General features: G+C 51.3%; 1 pseudogene; it reads left to right on the top strand.

Annotated features, from left to right (window-relative positions):
• The window catches only part of LOC141042874 (uncharacterized), a 44,913-nt pseudogene extending 43,080 nt beyond the window's left edge, over positions 1–1,833 (top strand).
• Positions 1,834–16,723: the final 14,890 nt, after the last annotated feature.

Here is a 16,723-nt window from a genome sequence, read left to right as displayed (position 1 = left end):
GTATGATTGTGATTGGCCCTATAGACTAAAACCCTCCGGTTTATATAGGCACCAGAGGGGACGAGGGGTGTACAAAGTCGGTTTACAGAGGAAGGAAACTATTCATCCGGACGCTAAGCTTGCCGTCCACGCAAAGGAGAGTTCCATCCGGACACGAGAGGAGGCCTTCTGTTCTTTTATCTTCACGGCCCGTTAGTCCGGCCCATGTCACATAGGCCGGCTTCCCGGGGACCCCATAATCCAGGACTCCCTCAGTAGCCCCCGAACTTGCCTTCAATGACGATGTTGTATCCGGCTTTAGTCTTCGGCTTTTGCAAGGTAAGTTCCTCACTATGCTTCATATAGTTCGGCTTTTGCATTAAATATTATGCTCTCCAGCTTTCGCGCCGCCGTCGCCTCGGCTTCCACGTGGCAGATGAATACGAAGGGTCTAAGCATTTTAACAAATAACCCCTTGACCATGTAGATAAGGCACTTATAAAAGAGAGATCGAATCTCAGATTCCATTCCTCACCAGACGAAAATCCTTAGGGCTCGCCACAAGAAACCAGCCAAAGATGGCCAACGCTCCTTGCTCTTCCTCGCATCCCCAAGGCCCTCAAGAAGGCGACTGGGAGAGCTGCTCGGTGTCCCACACTCAATTGGCCATGCTGCAGGTGCAGGGATACCTCCCTCCATCGGATCTAGTCTCCGTTTGAGCGGGATTAACCACCTACACTGGCGAAGCCCTGGTGGAGAAATTCCCCAATCCCAATTCAGTGGAGCGGGTGTGCTTTGTTTCCTTTCTGCTGAGGGGCGTGGGATTTCCAATCCACCCCTTCCTCAGAGGTCTTTTGGAGTACTACGGTCTCCAACTGCACAACCTCACGTCAGGCTCCATTTTACATATCGTGGGTTTTGTTGCCCTTTGCGAGCTGTTCCTAGGCTGCGAGGCCCATTTTGATTTATGGAGGAAATATTTCTGCCTCGTCCCCCACTCCCAGAAGGGATCTATTTTCAAGGTGGGCGGCGCTGAAGTATGGCGTATAGGCGGAACAGGATACCTGCCTGGTACTCCGAAGAAGGCATCCGAAGAGTGGCCCTCAGTGTGGTTTTATATTGACGACGTTGCCCTTCCGGACCCTGTCCGGCAGGGTCTTCCCAAATTCTCCTCCGCTCCTTTAAAGAAGCGTGCCAGCTGGCGTCCCCGAAGCTATGAAGAAGAAGATAGTGTGGAGGTTAAGCGGTTAGCGAGCAAGGTCCGAATGCTTGCCCATTCTGGACTATCCATAGTCGAGGTAATGGCGATTTCAATAACGCGATGTGTTCAGCCACTTCAATCTAGGGGGTTTACCATGTGGCATTACAATGGTGAGGATGACGCCACACGTTGTGGGCGCAAGGGTCCGGCTAATTTTGCCGCGCTGGGTGCCACATTGGCCGACCTTTTCAAAGGGGAAAAGGAAGACTTCGCTCGCCTGAAGTGCCGAGAAGGTTTCTCCATGTATACCAATCCCATCCCCCACTTGAACTACGCGACCTATATTCTCAATCCCTACTTTCCTATTGGGTCACAGGTGTGGTTTTGGCTGTTTTGACTGCATCATTTGGTGTAACTGGTTATCCCCATTGACTGGGTGAGTCTTCGATTATAGGCCTCAATTGATCTGTTTTTTCTAAAGTATGTTTTATAACAGAGTTTAATCCGACTGCCTTTAATAGGAATGGCCAAAGGTCGTCGAGGGGATCTACTGCCCTGCTCCGCAGCCGGAGGACCATAATCGAGACCTGGATCCAGGATACGAAGAAGATCCGGACATATTCGTGGATTTTGAGGATGGAGTCGTTTACTAGACGAGCTACGACGGCACGGAGGTGGCCATTATAGCCGACTACCCCGGCCTCCTTCCTTCCTCCCATGTAAGTACCCAGGAGATGTCTCCCCAAAAAGGGATTTCCCACCGTGACTCACCCGCAGCACCATATCATGCTCCCAAGGGGCGACGCTCACGCCAGCGCGCTACGGCAAAGGCATCCTCTAAGAAGATGACACTTGCACAAGGCGCCTCTCGGAAAAGAAAGGCAAACAATGATACAGCCGGGCCCTTCTTGGCGTCGAAGAGGTATGATCCTTCAGTTTGCATTCACTGGATAGACCGGATAATGACGTTCCCTGCGGTGTCATATTGCAGGAGGAGTGTGCGCCGGACTGCTTTCGGAGACCTAGCCGGCCATGCACGGACTAATCCAGCCCCAGCCCCTGCCACAAGGACCGGAGGGGATGTGGGGGCAATGCTGGATTGTCATCTCCCGAAGGATTCAGATAATGTATCTGTCACAAATTCCGAAGTGGAGAGTGCGATGGGTCATCGACGGCGGAGAGCGACTATGCGCGACCCACATTTTACCGAAGAGGCTTTTAATGCTCTCAGCTCAGCGGATGCTTATATTCGAGTTGCTCGTGATGGAGTTGCTAGAGCCACTCACCAGCTTTCAAAGGATATGCGGGTAAGAATTTTTGGGAAGATTCAATAATCATATGCCAGTAGCCCCTGAGTCTTGAAGCAGTTGGCTCAACTGGTTTAAGAGTCGTTACTTTGTTAGGCACTCACGGAGAGGAGTAAAAAGTTATCCAAGGAGCTTGAAGAATGCCGAACAAAGCTGTCTGCTACTACTGCCGAACTCGAAGATTTAAAGAAATCCAAGAAGGCACCAGATGGTAAATGCAGCTGTAGTTCGGAGATAAGCTTCCGTGAATACAACGAGGTTTCCTAATTATGGTTTTGTCTCGTTGGTAGGCTCGACAGATCGGCTGGAGGAGAAGCTAAGGGCTGCTCAAGCAGATAAACAACATGCCGAGGGCAAGAAGCCGCTGGTCAACGTGTTTTGACACGGACCATCAATGAGAAGAACAAACTTCAGGATGCCAACATCAAGCAGGCCGAAGAACTAAAGGATTTGAGAGCACAGTTATCAGATGCTTTGAAGCAGAACAAGAAATTGAAAGGCGGCATATTCAGTATGCTCTATAACCTATTAGTCAAGAATGGTCTCCTGTTTGAAATTTTAACAAGTTTGCTTCTGTAGGTGTGCTAACCGGACGTCCCGAAGGAGAAGTGTCCGGATTCCAAGGCGACCTGCTATAAGAGCTGTCCAAAGTGCACGAGCGAGCTCGGAAGGCAATGAGGAACGTGGCTAAGGCGTTATGGCCATCTAATTCCCCTCGAGGAAGTATGGATGAGCTTGCGAATTTTTTCAAGGGAGCTCGTCGTTGTCTAGAGCTATAGAAGATATCAGCATGCCGGGAAGGCGCTCTAGAAGCCTGGGCCATGGTAAAAACACGGTATACCAAGCTTGATCCGAATCATATGGCCCGGGTCGGACCTCGGGGACCAGATGGAAGAGAAATTCCTGTTAGCTTAGTGTATGACCAAGTGAAAACGGCTGCTAAGTTTTCTCAACAGGATTGTAAACTAGACAACCTACTAGAGGGTCTAGAGGAAGAGGAAGTTTTTGAGTCCAAGTAGTAATGTACTTCATCAACAAATTGTTCTCCAGCCGAATTGTAAAACGATTTTCATGGCAGACTTTCCTCTTCGACCTCCAAAGCCAGAGGTTTGGAGTGTTTCCGAATATTTTAAACTATTGGTAAACACCAAGGTATGTCCGGAAACTAGGCGGTCCGGTCATAGTTGCTTGAACAGACAAGTTGTATTCGGGGAGTTATGTTATATTACATTTGATTGTAAGAAACATCTTCCAGAGAGAATAGTTCCGTTAAGGGTTCCTTTCCCTGGGCCAGCTGATAGAGGCTAAGGTGTCCCGTCTTTCGATGAGATGATGGATATCGCTTTGGTGGAAGTCGACTTTGATGATCCGACTATGAACGTGCGATGACGTCGCGCCTTAGCAATCGCTAAACCAACTCCGAGAGGTTATTGATCACGCCGGAGCACGATCAACCTGACCACGAGGGTCTGTTTCCTACGAGCAAACGAAGAACAAGAAAGAAACTGAGATTGCAATCTAGATGTTGCGAATATAAGATGAAAGCTTTATTGATCAAGGTGGGGTTCTGTGACGCCTTTGTTGGGTTCTGTGATGCCTTTGTTTGGTCGTTGAACACAAACGAAGTACGCGAAGTTGCAGCTATGGTGAACTAAAACAAAACCCAAAGTCTAAACGACGCCCTAAGTGCTGTATATATGGAGGGAGAGGGGGGAATTTCGTGGCCCTTGGGGAAGGGGTCCGAAACCAACCCTATCTCTTGTTTCCCCACACATACAGACTCTAAAAACAGCCTATACTCAAGTATTTCGAAATTACATGGGCCTGGCCCAATAATAAGGTGACGCAGCACCTAGAATAGCCTCTGGACGAAAGTTATGAAGTAGCATCTTGTATATTTCGTCCAAGGCTTCATGCACACATTATGGTGGCTTCAACGTCCTGAAATCATCACTTGTAACTCCGTTCTTGTTCCCCATGCGCATGCCATCATCTCCATGCTTGTTCTTGCTCCAATGTTCATCCTTCTCAAAGCTAGGCCCTTCATTTGTAAGCAAAACAAATGTATCCAATTTAGGCAGCATCATATTCTCATGAACATTAGAATCATTACCAAGAAACGAAAGTACCTGGTAATTTAATTGGCGTGCGCGAGCTCTAGTAATTGGTCCAGTATGTATAGCAGTAGGGGTTGTGGGTGTAACAATGGTATTGATGTCCTCATCACCAGCATGCATTTTTGCGCATACGTAAACTGTGATGGAGAGATCACAGTACACTTTCTAATATGGGGGCGTATATTGCAACGTGGGCAGTTCATCTCTTGTCTGCCGACCGATTATTCCCTTAAGAACGCTAGCTTTCGGCTTCACCCGACTGAGGTACACGTCCGGATAACCCGGCTGTAACAATCGCAGAGGTGCTCCCTTTATGCCCTAGCCGAACAAGCGGGAACGTAGGGCATAAGCACAGGAGCCAGGCAACCCAGCTTGGCAAAAACTTAAGTCATAAAGGTGCATATAATGGAAAAGACACGACACATATGAGTAGACAACACATATATACGGTGAGCTTAACACTCCAAAATAATAATCAGAATAAGCTTATGTAAAAAGAAGCCCCCAGGTGATAAGGGGTGTGTACATTTGAGGATGTATAGCCCTCGGGTGCACGGTTGATCCGAACACTGGTAGAAGTTGTAAAAACGAAAAAGAGAAAAGAGGGGTGAAAAAGAGAAAAGACGAGAGAAGAAAAAAAGTTATAAGTGTGGATTTAGGCGTAGAATATGCGGAGCCGAGCGGCGTTCCATGGGTTTGGCTCTAAATGATTATCCGAAGCGTTGCGCAGGCGATAGGCTCCTTCAGTGAGAACTTCATCTATGATGAAGGGACCCTCCCATTTGGGCTTGAGCTTGTCCTTTTTCTTCTCTGGTAGGCGCAGGACGAGTTCACCGACATTATAAGTCTTTGCCCGTACTTCCCTGTTTTGATATCGCCGGGCTTGCTGTTGGTAAAATGCGGAACGGGCCTTCGCGATGTCGCGCTCCTCCTCCAAGCCATCCAGATCATCCTGCTGATCGAGCTCGGCCTCCCTCTCTTCATACATGCGCACTCGAGGTGAGTCATGAATAATGTCACAAGGCAGTACTGCCTCGGCGCTGTACACCATGAAAAAAGGTGTGTATCCGGTCGTGCGATTGGGCGTGGTACGCAGCCCCCAGAGTACGGAATCGAGTTCTTCAACCCAGTGCTTGTCTGATTCGCACAAGGATCGTACTAGTCTGGGTTTAATGCCGCTCATGATCATGGCGTTAGCCCGTTCGACCTGATCGTTTGTCTAAGGGTGATATACAGAGGCGTAATCGAGCTTAATGCCCAAATTAGCGCACCAGGTTTTTACCTCATCGGCCGTAAAGTTGGAACCGTTGTCAGTAATGATACTATGCGGTACACCATAACGATGCACCACACCGGATATGAAGTCTATAACTGGTCCGGCCTCGGCCGTTTTGACTGGTTTGGCTTCTATCCACTTAGTGAATTTGTCGACCATAACCAGTAAATATTTCTTCTTATGGCTTCCCCCTTTAAGGGGTCCGACCATGTCGAGCCCCCAGACCGCAAAGGGCCACGTAATGGGGATTGTTCGCAAAGTAGTGGGCGTCATGTGGCTTTGATTTGCGAAAAGCTGGCATCCAACACATTGTTGTATAAGGTCTTGCGCGTCTGCTCGGGCCGTGGGCCAAAAGAAACCCGTACGGAAGGCTTTACTTACAAGAGCCCGAGCAGCGGCGTGATGGCCACCAAGACCGGCGTGTATTTCGGCCAAGAGCTGCCGTCCTTCTTCTTCGTAGATACATCGTTGTAAGACTCCGCTTGTACTTTTCTTGTACAGTTCCCCCTCATGAACTTTGTAAGCCTTCGATCGTCGAACAATGCGACGGGCCTCTGTTTCATCGTCAGGGAGCTTGTTCCTAGTAAGGTAGACGAGGAAAGGTTCGGTCCATGGGGCGATGACAACCATGATTTCCTGCGCCGATGGTGTTATCTCGGTGTCCGAATCCCCAACGACATCGGAGTTGTGTTCGGAATCCAGGGGTATGGTTGGCTCTGGAACAATGTTGCTGCTACCGTCCTGCCACACTACGGATGGCTTAAAAAGCCTCTCAACGAAGGTGTTAGGTGGGACGGGGTCGCGTTTAGCGCCCATGTGGGCAAGTATGTCCGCCGCTTGATTACTCTCTCGAGCCACATGATGAAACTCGAGCCCTTCAAATCGAGCTGAAATTTTGGGTACGACATTACGATAAGCCGCCATCTTCGAATCTTTTGCATAGAAGTCTCCATTTATCTGAGATATTGCAGGGTTTGAATCCCCACGCACTTCAAGGCGTTGTATGCCCATGGAGACGGCCATCCGGAGACCGTGCAATAAGGCCTCATATTCGGCTGCATTGTTAGAATCTGTGTACAGTATTTGGAGCACATAATGGATTGTATCTCCTGTGGGGGATGTCAAAATGACACAAGCCCCTAATCTGGCTAACATCTTAGAGCCATCGAAGTGCATCACCCAATTGGAGTATGTGCCGTATTCTTTAGGGATTTCAGCCTCTGTCCATTCGCCGACGAAGTCAGCCAACACCTAAGATTTAATAGCTCAGCGTGGCTTGTAAATTATTTCAAATGGTAAGAGCTCAATGGCCCATTTGGCAATCCGGCTGGTGGCATCTCGATTGTTTATAATATCATTAAGTGGTACTTCGGAAGTGACCGTGATGGAGCACTCTTGAAAGTAGTGCTGCAGCTTGCGGGATGCCATGAAGACTGCATATGCTATCTTTTGATAATGCAGTTATCGAGATTTACATGGTGTAAGGACCGTTGATACGTAATATACCGGTTTTTGAATTGGGAACTTGTGTCCCTCCTCATTCCGCTCGACGACGAGCACCGCACTCACTACTTGGTGAGTTGCAGATATGTAGAGCAGCATTAGTTCGCCGACATTTGGTGCGGCCAGGATTGGGTTGCTTGCTAATAAAGCCTTTATTTCCTCCAGTCCAGCTATGGCAGCGTCCGTCCACACGAATTTGTCAGTGCGGCGTAGCAAACGATATAATGGCAATGCCTTTTCCCCTAATCTGGAGATAAAACGGCTTCAAGCTGCCACACACCCAGCTAATTTTTGGACCTGCTTGAGGTCTGTTGGTGTTGCCAACTGTGAGAAAGCTCGGATTTTAGCGGGGTTTGCTTCAATTCCTCTATTGGAAAGGATGAACCCAAGCAGTTTTCTGGCTGGAACGCCGAAAACACATTTTTCCGGATTGAGCCGTATGTCATATGTTCGGAGGTTGTCAAATTTAAGGCGTAAATCATCCACCAATGAATCGACATGTTTGGTCTTGATGACTACGTCATCTACGTACGCTTCCACGGTTTTACCGATCTATTTTTCCAAGCATGTTTGAATCATGCGTTGGTAAGTTGCACCGGTGTTCTTGAGCCCGAAAGGCATAGTATTGAAGCAGAAGGGCCCGTACAGAGTGATGAATGCCGTTGCGACCTGATCGGATTTTTTCATCTTAATTTGATAATATCCGGAATATGCGTCAAGGAAGCACAAGGAATCGTGCCCTGCGGTTGCGTCGATAATTTGGTCGATTCGAGGTAGTGGGAAGGGGTCCTTGGGGCAAGCCTTGTTAAGGTCTTTGAAATCGACACACATGCGCCAGGATTTATCCTTCTTAGGTACCATGACCAGGTTTGCTAGCCAGTCCGGATGTTTGATCGCTCTGATGAACCCGGCTTCGAGTAACTTGGCTAGCTCCTCCCCCATGGCTTGTCGTTTGGGTTCGAAGAATCGACGAAGAGTTTGTTTGACTGGTTTGTAGCCTTTCAATGTATTGAGACTATGTTCGGCCAGTCTTCGTGGGATACCTGGTATATCGGAAGGATGCCAAGCAAAAATGTCCCAGTTCTCACGCAAGAATGCGCGTAGTGCGGCGTCCACCGTCGGATCGAGCTATGCCCCAATGGAAGCTATTTTATTGGGGTCCGTCGGGTGGACTTGAAATTTGACTATCTCGTCAGCCAGCTTGACAGAGGTAGACTTTGGTCTCTTATCGAGGATTACATCGTCCCTGTCTACTATGGAACGTAGAGTGGTCAATTCCTTGGCCGCGAGGGCCTCGGGTAACGCCTCAAGGGCCAGATATGCGGTTTTGTTTTCGGCTCGGAGGGCTATGTCCGGATCGGTGGCTATAGTGATGATTCCATTGGGCCCGGGCATTTTGAGCTTCATATACCTGTAATGGGTTACATCTTGGAAGCACGTGAATGCGTCTCGCCCCAGCAAAGCGTGATACCCACTGTTGAATGGTGCCACAAGGAAGAGTAGCTCTTCGGACCGATAATTCTCCGGTGTGCCGAATACCACGTCGAGTTTGATTTTTCCCGAGCATCTGGCTTCTCAGCTGGGGATAATACCGCGAAAGGTTGTGTTACTTTGCTCAATGCGACTCCTGTCCATTTGCATTTTATTGAGTGTGTCCTCGTAAATGAGGTTCAGTCCGCTGCCGCCGTCCATGAGCACTTTAGTGAGGCGGAAGCCATCTACAATTGGGTTTAGGACCAAAGCGGCTGGTGCCCGGACTGAGCGGGCTCTTGGTTTATCATCGGCGTTAAAAGTGATAGTCGTGTCGTTCCAAGGGCTTACTGCTGCCACGTGGCAGACTTCGGCGAGGTCGCGGAGCGCCCTCTTGCGCCGATTATTCGACAGAAAGGTCTCGAAGACCATGAATACTTCGGGATCATTGTCCTCCGAAGAATAGTTATCTGGAGTGTTTTTAGTGAGGAGACCCTCCCTGCTTTTGGCCACCTGCCGGAGTATCCAACATGCTCGAAGGCTATGCGTTGGTTCGTTGTCCGGTGACATGTGAATTTTGCAGGGTTTGTCGAGCCATTCCTCAAGGACAGTTTTATGCCCCGTAATGGGTTTAATTTTCTTGTCCATGGGATGGTGATTAGGTGCTCCGCGGGGGTGAGTCCTCTTTGCCCATCCCGGGGCTGGCCTAAAGGCCTGTAGTTCCCAGCGGGCTGTCTGGGTTTTCCAGGCGCTTTCCATTGCACAATACTTCTGTACTATATGTGCCAAATCGCCAAAGTGCAGTACGCGATGGCGGTTGAGGGCGTTCAGGATTCCCTCATCCGTGCAATTGTTGCAAAACACTAAGATCGCGTCGTCGTCGCAGTAGTCCTTGATCTTGTTTTTAACAAGCAGGAATCTAGACCAAAAGTGGTGGACAATTTCCTGGGGCTGCTGCCGCACATGCATTAAGTTGCATGCGTCCAGAGGACCGGAGTTGCTTGGGGAATATTGTTTGTGGTGGGTGGGCGGGATCGAATCCGAACCCTGACTCGCTGAGGAATCCGGATTCCGAAGAATTTCCGAGGTTAAAGGCCTGGCCCCTGGAGCATCCGGTATGTTTTCAGGCTCAGCGCCCGATTCCATGTTCGGAGGACAAGAAGTGTCTTCCAGAAGACGAGAGTCCGTGTCGGTGGAAACGACACGTATGGGATCACGGGAATCCCTACTATGGTTGCGGGGCGCGGGGTCGTGAGAAGAGCGGGATCAGCAATCAGCACAAGCACACGGGTCGTTTACCCAGGTTTGGGCCGCAAGGATGCGTAATACCCTAGTCCTGCTTTTGTGTCTATTTAAGTGTTCTTGGGGTTCTTGAGCTAGCTACGATGAGCGTAACTTGTCCAGGGGTCCCAATCCTTCTCCTGGATGCCTCGGGCCTCCTTTTATAGTCAAGGGGATCGCCACAGCGGCACACAGGAGGTGGCATCGGTGTACAGTGGCTAAGCTTATTGCTTAGCCATTACGGGACAAGACGCATTAAATGCGCCTCTGAGGTGTCCCCTCACTTTATCGCCGCCTTGCCCTGCTTTGACACGCCCCGGGCCAGCGAGGTGGTCAGTGCCATGTAGGCTGGCAGGCTGCTGAGGTGGCGTGGTGGCGGCGTCTTCACGAAGATCTGCATGCCACACGTAGGCATGCGCTGAGTTGGCCTCGGGACCGCGCATCGCCACGCAGGTGCCCGCCCTGGCTGGCTGGCTGGCAGCTGCATGGGAACGGCGGTGGGGCCTTGGCGCGCGCGGGCCTGGCTGTGGCTCCGCGGATGTCCTCGGCAAGGGCCTTGCCGGGGCCCCGACAAGGGTCTTGCCGTGGCGTCGTGGTCGTCCCCGACAAGGATCTTGCCGGAGATCTTGCGGGTTTTCTCGGCAAGGATCTCGCCGAGGTTCGTCGGCTTCTAATCCTCATCTGACTTGGAGTGCTCCTTGTCTTCACAAAGATCTGCATGCCATCATGGAGGTGCCTCCCGAGCCTTGGTCCCAACGTGGTTGTCTGAAACCTTGGGCTCGAGGGTGGCGCGCTCCGTTGGGTTGGGCAAGCTGTCCCGGCAAGGTCCTTGCCGGGGCCGTCGAGGCCGCCCCGGCAAGGGTCTTGCCAGGGGAACCTACCTCGCCCTCTTGCTCTTCGTGTCTCTGTGTCTTGGCATTGCTTTGACCATCATGCGGCTTTGACTCTTCCCTCTGCCCTGCTAAGCGTGGCTGTGGGCGCGGCTCTGACTGCCCGTGCACAAGGGGTACAAAGGAGTGCCCCTACTTTAAGTACACCGACAGGAGCCCCCGGGCCTGGGCCACACATAAGCGCAACGCATTGTTGGGCTAGGCCCAAAACGGTGCGCGGGCAGGCGGGGCGGTTTTTACCGCAGTAACTTTTTTGTCCGCTTCGCTTCCCCACGACCTGCGGTGAACGCGTGACGTGGGGATCGTGCGTGGGGGTGATCGAGGCATGCTTACGTCATCTTGCGGTGAATAGTAAAGAGGCGGCTTGTGTGTCCCTTCGAGACCGCAGGGCCGATGCTCATGTACTCTCCCCGCCCGGGAACCGTCGTCCCATGCGTCGCACTCCGCCCGTTCCTTGCGCCACGTATGCTGCATGCACGGCATGGGGCGGGTGACTGGCGCGGTGGAATATGGGAAGACGCGCGTGCGTGCGCATCGATACCCATGCGCCTTTAATTGGGTGAGGAGGGCGGTCGACGACCTCGCCTGCTGCCATCTTAATGAGCTGGGTTGGCTGAGAGGGGCGGCCGAGCCCTGACCCCGCCCCTTTATAAGGAGGGGAGCGGGAGGGATGGCACCCCTCAACCTTTCGCCATTCGCCTGCCCCCATCTTTGCTTCTTCCTCCCCTCTGCCATGGCGAGAGGGCGTGCTGACGCTTCGACGGTGGCGGCGAGGGTCTCTGCTCGACAACGTGTAGGCCCTCCCCAGGAGCCCGTGGCGGCGGAGCCGGCCGACGGACTGCTGCCTCATCTTCCAGTTCTTCTCCCGGCACCATCATCACCAGCCCTCCTCCAGGCGGCCGCCGACATGTTCTCTTGGCGCCTTCTGCTGCTCGTACCTCGCCTAGGCACTCCTTTTGCCCTCTTGCCTTCTTGTTCCGTTTCCTGAGGAGAGGGACAAGAAAGGGATTACGGGCACCTTCTCTCTTTGTAGCTTGTAAGTCTACGTGCCTTAATTAGATTTAAAACTTGTAATCCCCTTACTCATGTTTACATTCCGTATGAACTGTACCTATGTGGGGTGTATTAATGAGAAAGGGTGTTTGCCAGGTTCTTTGTGCGTGAGCAAAGCCCATACCAAGGAACGAATCCTTGTTACTTTTATTGTAAACATTGTCGCCCGGCAACAAGCCTTGCCGCCCCCTTTCTTCATTCGACCATACTCACGCTCTTGGCAGAGACAGGGGTGAAGTAGGGTTAAGCCCTACGCTTGCTTCCTTGCCGCGGCGACAACCAGTTTCCGAACCAAGAAAAAGTTCTCGGGTGGCGGGAAAGAAGGGAGCATGGTGGCCTTTGTAATGCCCCGAGACCGACGCTCCAGACGGCTTCCATGTTTTTCGTGTTCGCCGTGTGTTTTATTTGTTTGTGGCATTCATCATCGCATTGCATCCGCATGTTTTCATAAAACTTGCATCCGCTCATAGTTGCCCCGTCCCCCCTTGCTTTCGTTGACCGTTTCGAGACCAACCACACTTGCAACGTTGCTCCTCGTTTTCTCTCTTGTCTTCTCCGGGGCCTTTTGTCAGACACTTTGTCTTTGTCGACCCCTCTCAGACCACCCCTCGCGCGCGTTCGAAAATTGTCCCGAACCCGACCTGGGTTGTTGTCACCGTTGGGTCCGGATCATCCCCAAACATCTACAAAACATCTCCGTTTTCTTTATTGGACTCCACAGCCTATTTATTCTCGACCGTTCGATTTTGATCAGAGGGTCCGTTTTGCCTTAAGCTAGTCCACCTAGCTATTTAAACAGCCTAACCCTAGTTTTTAGGAGGCTTGTCCCATCCACCAAATCCCCTTACCCGCCGCCAGCCATCCACCCACTCGCCTCCCACCTTGGGATACTCCCAGATCCATCCCGGGCCAACCACCATCTCCCCTCGATCCCACCAGCAGCCTCCAACCCTCTCCCTCTCTTTCCCCAGCGAGCCAACTACCGCAGCGCAGCCGCCCGAATCCCGCAACGCCGCTCCTTCTCCTCCACGAGCTCTGTCTCGTCCCTGGCCTCCTCCTCGCCTCGCCGTCCGAAGACCAGCGCCGCCGCGACAACCACCAGGTCGCCACGCCCTGCCTTCTCTTCATTTACCCCCTGCTTCTCTCCCTCTCAACCTCTCTAATCTCTCTTTCTCTCCTTCTCTGTACAGGAGCGCCATGGCACCACCGTTCGGACCTCCATCGATCGCTGCCGTCTCGTCTAGCCACCTCCCTCGTCGACTCTGGACGCGCCCACGGATCCGGCCATCTACTGCCATCTCCGTGCCGTCCCCATCCCCGACGTCGTTCACGCCCAAGCCAATCACCACCGCCTCCCTGCTTCCTCGTGCTCGAGCCTGTAGCCGCCCGTGCCCAGGCAGCGGCTCGAGGAAGGAGTCGCCAAGCCAGCGCCCAAGACCTCCAGGAGCCCGCGGCCTTCTCTGCTTCCCCTCCTCGTGCTTTGTCGGAAGCATGCTCCAGCAGGCCGTCCTCACCGCCCCGCGCCCGAGGCCCTGCCTTCTCCTCGTCCGCGCCGACCGAAGCCAGCATGTCGCCGTCTCCTCGCGCCCCTTCTCCCCTTTTTCTCTGGTTCTCCTCTAACCTTCGCTCTCTGCTGCTCATGAACCAGCGCCGGCCGCCGCCGTCCCGTTCGTCTTCCAGCGAGGCGAGGTACCGAGCTCCGCCGCAAGTCCCTCCGTTGCTCCGCGTCGCACCGCTGCTCTGCTTCCCGGAGGGCCTCGACGAGAGCCTCGCTCGCGCCCCCTCCATCCCGTCTCCTGGATCCCGCCGCCAGCGCCCCCCGAGTCCTGTCCAGCCGCCCTGGAGTTTCTTCGCCGCCATGCCCTTCATCCCGCATCGCCAGCCGCCGTCCCCTGCTTCACGAACGAGACAGCCAGCGCTGCCCCTTCGTTGACTTGGTCCAGCGCCAGCATGGCCGGTCTCCAAGTCCCAGGTGCCAAGGCCCAGCTCGCCTCGCCGTCTGCAGCGTCTTCCACCGACTCGGCCGAGCCCAATGTGAGCATAGTCCAGCCCATCTCTGTTGGCCCAGAAGTGCACTCAGATTCGGCCCGATATGTTTTTTTCCTGCTCTGGACGAATTTGTCTATTATTCCAGAGAGTGCAGTTTTACAGAAAAGTCCCTAGTCTTCATGCATTTAATAACTCCACAACCGTGCATCAGATTAAAATGATTTTAATATGTAAAATGCTTAGAATTCTGTCTAGTTTCACATTATGCCACTCTCATCCATGTTTAAAATGTTTAAATTGCTGTTTGATTAAATTTGCTCAAATGCCATGCTAAAATGATTTATTTCATAACTAATTAACCGTAACTCGGAATTTAATAAACTTTATATGTAAATGGGGTAGGAAAATGCATAGATTAACTTGGTGCACTTTATTTTGCTGTTTAACAACAATAAAATTGTGTTTATGGCAGAACAGTACCAAATCTAATATATGCATATGGGGTTTTCCGGAATTGTTGTTTGTAGTTTCCGGCCTCATTTAACTTGCCTAAATAGTTAGTTTACTTATGCCTCACCTCTTGCCATGTTGATAACATTTAATATTGTTGAGTACATAACCGAGAGAGAACTAAGTAATCGTATGTGGTGTTTCGTCAATATGCAACTCGTTGCAAATTGAGCTCCACTTAATTTGTAGTGTTGTTTGTTGCACTTTGCCATGCCATGCCTCATTAAATCGGACATGCATCATACTTGTTTGTGCATCATGCCATGTGTATGTGGTGGTTGTTTACTATGTTGCTTGCTTCTTTCCGGTTTGCTTATCTCGTTAGCTTCGGTTTCGTTTCGGAGTGTGAGGATTCGTTCTACGTCCGCTTGTCTTCTTCATGGACTCGTTCTTCTTCCTTGCGGGATCTCAGGCAAGATGACCATACCCTCGAAATCACTTCTATCTTTGCTTGCTAGTTGTTCGCTCTATCGCTATGCTTGCGCTACCTACCACTTGCTATATCATGCCTCCCAAATTGCCATGTCAGCCTCTAACCTTTTCACCCTTCCTAGCAAACCGTTGTTTGGCTATGTTACCGCTTTTGCTCAGCCCCTCTTATAGCGTTGCTAGTTGCAGGTGAAGTTGAAGTTGGTTCCATGTTGGAACATGGATATGTTGGGATATCACAATATCTCTTATTTAATTAATGCATCTATATACTTGGTAAAGGGTGGAAGGCTCGGCCTTATGCCTGGTGTTTTGTTCCACTCTTGCCGCCCTAGTTTCCGTCATACCGGTGTTATGTTCCTTGATTTTGCGTTCCTTACGCGGTTGGGTGATTTATGGGACCCCCTTGACAGTTCGCCTTGAATAAAACTCCTCCAGCAAGGCCCAACCTTGGTTTTAACATTTGCCACCTAATCCTTTTTCCCTTGGGTCTGCAGACTCAAGGGTCATCTTTACTTACCCCCCGGGCCAGTGCTCCTTCGAGTGCTGGTCCAAACCGAGCGATGTCCGGTGCCCCCTGGGCAACCAGGGTCTATGCCAACCCGACGTCTTGCTCATCCGGTGTGCCCTGAGAACGAGATATGTGCAGCTCCTATCGGGATTTGTCGGCACATCGGGCGGCTTTGCTGGTCTTGTTTTACCATTGTCGAAATGTCTTGTAAACCGGGATTCCGAGACTGATCGGGTCTTCCCGGGAGAAGGAATATCCTTCGTTGACCGTGAGAGCTTATTATGGCCTAAGTTGGGACACCCCTGCAGGGTATTATCTTTCGAAAGCCGTGCTCGCGGTTATGTGGCAGATGGGAATTTGTTAATGTCCGGTTGTAGAGAACTTGACACTTGACTTAATTAAAAATACATCAACCGCGTGTGTAGCCGTAATGGTCTCTTCTCGGCGGAGTCCAGGAAGTGAACACGGTTTTTGGGTTATGTTTGACGTAAGTAGGAGTTCAGGATCACTTCTTGATCATTGCTAGCTTCACGACCGTTCCGTTGCTTCTCTTCTCGCTCTCTTTTGCGTATGTTAGTCACCATATATGCTTAGTGCTTGCTGCAGCTCCACCTCATTACCCTATCCTACCCATAAGCTTAAATAGTCTTGATCTCGCGGGTGTGAGGTTGCTGAGTCCTCGTGACTCACAGATTCTTCCAAACAGTTGCAGCTGCCGACGATACCAGGCAGGTGACGCAACCGAGCTCAAGTGGGAGTTCGACGAGGAACGTGGTCATTACTATGTTTCGTTTCTCGTTGATCAGTAGTGGAGTCCAGTTGGGACGATCGGGGATCTAGCAGTTGGGTTATCTTCTTTTCTTTTGGCTTTGACCGTAGTCGGTCTATGTGTGTACTCTGTTTGATGTATGATTTATTATGTATTGTGTGAAGTGGCGATTGTAAGCCAACGCTTTGTCCCATTCTTGTTCATTACATGGGATTGTGTGAAGATGACCCTTCTTGCGACAAAACCACAATGCGGTTATGCCTCTAAGTCGTGCCTCGACACGTGGGAGATATAGCCGCATCGTGGGTGTTACAGCCTTGGAATAAAATGAGGTTTCATACGTCCCAATTCCATACGGAAATGCATAACAGGGGGGGAAGGGACTTATCTGAAATCGCAGCCCCCGGCGACCTTGGCTTGCCGCGGGTGGACCCTTGT

This window comes from Aegilops tauschii, chromosome 3 (assembly GCF_002575655.3).
Source record: "Aegilops tauschii subsp. strangulata cultivar AL8/78 chromosome 3, Aet v6.0, whole genome shotgun sequence".
In the NCBI taxonomy this organism is placed as follows: Eukaryota; Viridiplantae; Streptophyta; class Magnoliopsida; order Poales; family Poaceae; genus Aegilops; species Aegilops tauschii.
Note: the sequence above shows the minus strand (reverse complement) of the source record. Positions and strands in the feature narration are given on the sequence as shown.